General features: G+C 32.7%; 1 long non-coding RNA gene across 1 annotated transcript in view; it reads right to left on the bottom strand.

Annotated features, from left to right (window-relative positions):
• LOC111815700 overlaps positions 1 to 6840 on the bottom strand; it is a 19269-nt gene that overhangs the window by 9051 nt on the left and 3378 nt on the right. The window contains exon 2 of the long non-coding RNA XR_002820354.1: positions 5449 to 5459. This is a non-coding gene — a long non-coding RNA (uncharacterized LOC111815700). The remainder of the gene's footprint in view (positions 1 to 5448; positions 5460 to 6840) is intronic.

Genomic DNA, 6840 nt, shown 5'->3' with positions numbered 1-6840 from the left:
TATCCTACTATGCTTCTAAATTTGTGTATCAATTGTAGTAGCTTCTTTAATTTCTTTTTAACCTGTTCTTATTCCTTTTATTCCTCTATCTTGTCTAATGACTCTAGCTAATGATTCTAGAACTATATTGTATTGGAGTGGTGATAGAGGACATTCTTGTCTTGTACCAGATCTGAGAGCAAAAGATTTTAGTTATTCCCCATTTAGAATTGTGTTAGCTGTTGTGTTGTCATTGATGGCTTTTATCAGATTGAAGTAGAAGCTATCTATTACAATGTTCTGTAGACTTTGAACATGAATGAGTGTTGAACTTTTTGAGAAGCCTTTTCTGCTCAATTGAGATGATCATGTGGTTTTTAGATTTCACTTTATTGATATAATGTGTTACATTTTTAGATTTGTGTATAATGAATCATCCTTGCATCCTTGGGATGAATCCTACTTGGTCATGGTGTATAATCTTCTTGATGTTTTTCTGTATTGCATTTTCTAGGATTTTAGCATCTATGTTGATGCGAGAGATTGGCCTATAGTTCTCTTTCAGTTGCCTCTCTCCCTGGTTTTGCTATTAGTACAATAATTGCCTCCAGGAATGATTTTGGGAGGATTGCTTCCTTTTCAATTTCATTGAAGAATTTGAGGAGTATAGGGATTATATCTTCTGTAAGTTTCTTGTAGAAATCAGCTGTGAATTCATCCAGATCTGGACTTTTCTTTGTTGATAGTTTTTTTTTTTTTTTCATTTTGTATTTCATTGGCTGTTATTGGGTTATTGAGAGTTATTGTATCTTCTTGATTCAATTTTGGTGATTTGTTCCTTTCTAGGCACCTGTCCATTTCTTCTGTGTCTTCTATTGTGTGCCAGAAAAGATTCTCAAAGTAGCTATTAAGAATCTTCTGAATTTCCACTGGGTCTAAAATTATGATCAGGACACATTATCAGCAAGGAGCAATCATACAATATCTGAAAAGATTTTCAGAACAATGTTTTTTTTCAGTTAGTAAAATTTCTATAGTCAGTAGGTGAGACAAGATCTCCCACAGATAATGGAAACTTTATTCAATGAAAGAAAGTCTATTCTAATAACAAGTACTGTAATGCATCTTTATATTTAGATTGATAAGGATGGATTCCATGTAGCTTTCAAAGGATGTTAACCTAAAATTTTTACTATTAAAGTAAGATAGGCCAAAGCTATTTTGATATTCATTTATCAATTTAACTGTTAGAGTAAATGTGCATCAAATATGATTAAGATATATAGAAAGAAAATAAATTATAAAGTAACAGTGAAGTATAAAACTGGGTCCAATACCAGAATCAATGTATGAAACATCAAGCAAATGTTACTTTTTAAAATTTCAACAATGATGAGTATGCAATGGAACACTTATCCTCATGTTTACATTGTTTTGGGCAAAGACTGAAAAACAATGCTGAACTAGAATGGATAAAAGTGCTATATTTGTGAAACACACTTTTTGTGATGTTTGTAAGGAAACAATGATGTAAGTATGATACTTTTTTGATAACTTATACATTAGCAACATATTACTGGGTACATTTTGGCTAAGTTTGACTTCTTAGGAAAAGAATACAGTTTGTTCCCTGTACTTTAATACAAACACATAGAAAAGGGCCAAGGAGATAGCTCAGTAGAATAAGCACTTGCCTGGCAAGTGTAAGGTCCTGAGTTCAATCCCTGGTACCATAAAAAAAATAAATAAATAAAAACAACAACAAAACCCAGAGAACAGAAAAGAACCAACACATATTTGCATTGAGTCATACATTTTCAAATAAAGAAGCTGGGCTGGGGAGATAGCTCAGCAGTCTAAGCCCCTGCCTGGTAAGGATAGGACCTTTGGTCCCTGGTATTGCATGCTATGCTAGCCCTTGGCCACTAAGACTGGGCATGGCCGTGTATACATTTAACCCCAGCACTGGTGATGCTGAGACAAGAGAATTGCTAAGAGTTTGAACTATGTAGCAGGACTCTCTGCCTAGTAAATAAATAAAAATCAAATAAAACAATGTAAAATAAGTAAGGAATCTGCAGAATTAAAACCTAAGTTTATTTGCTGGTAGCTTGTGTTATTTGTGTTTCTATCTCTTCTCTCCCTCCTGCTTCCTCCATTCCTTTCCTTTTTGAACTTAAATGTACTCCTTAGACTCCTTAGACATTTATTTTGAATTTATTCTTTGCTTATACAATGTAAGCATTTATCATTATGGGACTAAATTTTGCTATTGGTTCTGTTTCAAATTATTTTTCTGGAAGAAGGAAAATAGCATCTTCAAAATGGTTGGTTCTGTATACTGTTTTGGAACTAGAAAATTAATTGTATTACCCAAATTTGTTATGAGTGATGGTGGCAGGCTGCATAAGCTTCTGCTGCCTTACTTTTCCAGGGAATCTGGCAACTCATCTGAGTTGATGGAATTTCTTAATAACTTCCAATTATTTCAGCTGTGGTTACGGGCAATGCTTCACTTTGACCCTTGAAAAATGTCCACAACCGATATTTTCACTTGTCTCAGTTCAGGACAATGACCAAAAACTATCCTGAGAAAATGACTAGCTATTTCCAGTTAGTTACTTCAAGTTATGGCAGATTTTCCAATGAGAAAGTTGAAATGTGTTCATGTTTCATGTGCTACTTATTTATCACAGTGTATATGAACTATTTGACACTATCTTATGTGAATGCTGACATACTGTAAAAGTACAACTGTCAGGACTATATTTTCTTGAGTTTTAAACTATATGCAGCCAATAAACTAAGAATCTATTATCCTTGTTAACAAATGAAGTAACCAAGCATAGCTAAAATATAATTTTATAATTAATATGTTCCCCAGAACAAACGTTTTATAAGCTGACACTTTTTATATAGTAGGTACCATTGTTCAATTTTTTTAACACTTAATTGCTTTTTCTCATACTTTGATTATAGTGATGGCTATAGAAGTGCAGGTATACAGTACATCTGAACATACTTAATTATCTACAGTATGTAAGTGCAGATTAATATCAATTTTACTTCATTAAAGCTGTTTTCAAACTGTTTATCATACATATTAAAGAGAACACTGTTTCTACATAATAAAGATATGAACACTTTTTCAAATTATCTTGAATTTTGCAGAGAGGTCCAGAAAGTACATTTAATTGGTGTCAAAGAAGCTAATATATCACATCCAGGTCAATGTTTCTTGAAATAATTCTAATAGCAAACACAGAAAACCCAAGTTGTAGTGGCAAATTATCGATGATACTACAGCATTAACTCCAAATAATGAAGTCTCTAAAAAATATTAGGGCCTTAAAATATTTACATTTATATTAAAGTATTCTTGAAAATCTAATATAATCCCAGAATATCCAAGGAAAATGCAATTTAAATGATATGTTCTTAATGTTGCTCATCTCTGAAATTATAAGTGACTTAATGTTTCTCTTAAATTCTATTTCTTTATTAACACAATGAATGACCATTATTGAAATAGTATTAACAAAATGAGAAAATTGCACCAAACAATATATGTATTAGATACATTTTATCAAATTTCTGTAAATTAATTTTTCCTTTTTTAAATTTCTATTATAAAATACCACCATACATTGCTGTTATGAAAATACAAAAGTAACTATTTAATAATGTGCTTTTTGTTCTTTTTAACTAAGTTGTGAAAAACTTTTCTCTAACAAACAAAATTTAATTTGACAATTTTGATTTTAAAAAGCACATGTGAAGAAATGATATGCTTGCACTTGCCTTTTATGGTACTTTAATGATTGTAGCCAAAGAAAGTGAGTAGAAAACAATACAAGTATTAAAGAAAACCAATAACAAAACTTTTGACGTGCTAAGGTACAATTCATGTGGCTGCTGGCACTTCTCAGGTCATTTTCATGCTGGGCATTGCCAATGATAGGCAGAGAGTGAAAAGTAACACATCAGAAAAAAAATAATAAGTGCCCAGGGGCCAGAGGTTAGAGCCCCAGGAGTGCCTTGCTGGCTCCGCCTTGCCGGCCTGCCTCCTGGCACGCTGAGATGGCAATTGAGACTGGGTGTGGTGGTTCGCGCCTGTAATCCCAGCTCTTGGGAGGCTGTAAACAGGCAGATCACTATGAGTCTGATATAGTAGTGAGGCCTTGGACACCCTGTAGAACCTTCCCTAAAATACAGGGGAAAAGAAAGAAAGAAAGAAAGAAAGAAAGAAAGAAAGAAAGAAAGAAAGAAAGAAAGATAGATAGATAGATAGATAGATTTGGGCCAGCCAAATAGCTCAGCATATTAAAGCTCCTGCTTATGCAGACTGAGGAGCCTGGAGCTCATTCCCCATGTCTGCTATGCCGGCCCTGCCCCTGGGGAGCACTGAGCAGTGATTGAGACTGGGCTTGGTGGCATGCACCTGTAATCCCAGCACTTGGGAGGCTGTAAACAGGAGGATCAATATGAGTCTGATTTACGCAGTGAGATCCTGTACCCCCTGTACACTCTGCCCTAAATACAAAAAAAAGAAAGAAAGAAAAAAGAAATGATAAAGAAAAGAAAAGAAAAGAAAAATAACCAATAAAGTGGAAGATGTGATACATATTCAGAAAAGGTGATTAATGGTAAGTATAGGATTTTTCCGATATTGGAGTTAGCAAAGGAGAATTTTACAGTAGCTGTAAATTATAGACACTATTCTTGCAATTATAAAAAGAGAGCTGACAGAAAAATGAAAAGACAAAATAAACAAATGAATATCATAGAAGTAAAATATCATATTTAAAAATTTAAAATATTGCATAAGTTTGAAAGAATGAATCTGAACAAATAATAGAACTTAAAATAATTACAATTATAGATCTATAAACATTCAAAAAATGTTTATATAAAGCATTGACTTTGCTTTATTAAATATAGTTACTGCTTCTTCATTGACCTTTGTGTTAGTGTATTTTTCAGACTTACATAATCAGCAGTGTTTATCAGGTTCACTAATTTTGCTAATGCAAATATTATTTATTTTTATTAGTCATTTATTTTATGTATTATTTTTTATCTTTAAAATTGAAAAAAAAAAACCTAACTTCTTTTTTCCAAGGGAGAAAAATACAGGGAATTTTGGACCTTGAACTTGTAGAGGTCAGCAGTCGTTAGAAATTCTGTGGCCTGTGCACACTTGTGGTGGTTAACCGTGCAAGTCCATTACTGTTCAGGAAAGCACACTCCTAAACGTGACTGAATGGACAAGGAAGCTGTCAGCCTGGAGAGTCTATCCGATCCTGGGACCTATCTCTTTTTCTCTACCTTTTTCAACTACCTGACAGCCATGAAAAGATAAATTTGGTTTTCGACCATAATATTCTGGCCTTGGAGTCAACTAATCCAGGATTAGAGCTGCTGAAGCCATGAGCCAAGATAAACACTTTCTTCTTTAATTTGGAAGACTTAGGTATTTTCTCTCAAAAGCAAGTTTGACCAATACATACGTGTACATCCAGGTGTACATGCAAGCTTACAAATAACACACACAGCACCTAACCTATGAAAAATATTTATATACAAACACCTGTGAAATTTCAAGAAACTACCGTTAGACCATGAATATCTGTCTACATGTGGAAATCTTACTTGCTTTTCTCGATCATATGTAATCATTAAATTTCTATCTTGATTATGTATTAATATGATAATGTATTGAATGGCATATATTATTAAATTCATTTCCACCCTTTTAATTTTAAGGTTTTCAAACACAATTATTAGAAGTTTTAAATTTAACATGTGGCTTCTATTTGTAATTCAATGTATATTGTTTGAAAAGTGCTTTTCTTGAAGGTAAATCCAACCGCCTCTCTCAGTCCCCATATGAATTTCTGAACTGTGATACATTTTACAGGCTGTTCTTTATATATTATTAACAAATGACTTCAGCTAATTGTATGAATGCAAATGCTATGCAAGGCCAAGTATTTTTTCCTTGTTTACTGTACATTTATCCTAATATTCAGATAATTCTTAATGTCACTTTCTGGTAAAGTATTCATCTATCTCTATTTAAAGAATCTGACATATTTCAGTGTGTTGGAGTGCAGCTTGAAAGTACTGCTTTACATTATTTCAAAAATTGTGTTAATTAACAAATAAAATTATACATTTAAATTAGCTACCTTTTATTGTCATCCATTCCTCGAAGAAATCATCCCTCAGAAAGCAACACTCTGGCATATATCATTATCACCTTACCTATAACAGGTAGAAAAGTATTTGGTGTGAAGGAGGTGCTCCATAGATTCTTTACAAAGAATATGAGATATGAAATTATGCCAAGTTGAAAATGTTAAATATTTCCTTTATATGAACTCTTTCATGATCTTTTAATATGTAGACACTTTGGATATCACTAAAATTTTATTTCTATTTTTAATATGCCTTATTCTTATTACCTATTAATTAAATTCTCACACTATTCTCAAAAGTTAATCTTTATCCATGACAGAGTATCTGCTACCTCCGTTTTTGTTGAAGAAAAAGTAGCTATTGAGCAAATGTAAGATTTGTAAAAGCAACCTACAAAGCTCTTAGTTATTTATAATTTATTCATGTTTTGTATAGCAAAGATATTGTCAGTTTAGAATTTCCATTAGAAGACCAGCTTACATATTTGTTCATTTTTAGAGTGTCTTTTTGTCTTCCAAAAATTTGTTTTTCTACAAATGTTACAGTAATTTTATCACTTTAAATGCTATCAACTGGGGGCCAGGGAGATAGCCCAGTGGAATAAGTGCTTGCCTGACAAGTGCAAGGTCCTGAGTTTTAATCCCTGGCACCACCAAAAAA

Source organism: Octodon degus, unplaced genomic scaffold (assembly GCF_000260255.1).
Source record: "Octodon degus isolate 3935 unplaced genomic scaffold, OctDeg1.0 scaffold00020, whole genome shotgun sequence".
NCBI classification, from domain to species: Eukaryota; Metazoa; Chordata; class Mammalia; order Rodentia; family Octodontidae; genus Octodon; species Octodon degus.
Note: the sequence above shows the minus strand (reverse complement) of the source record. Positions and strands in the feature narration are given on the sequence as shown.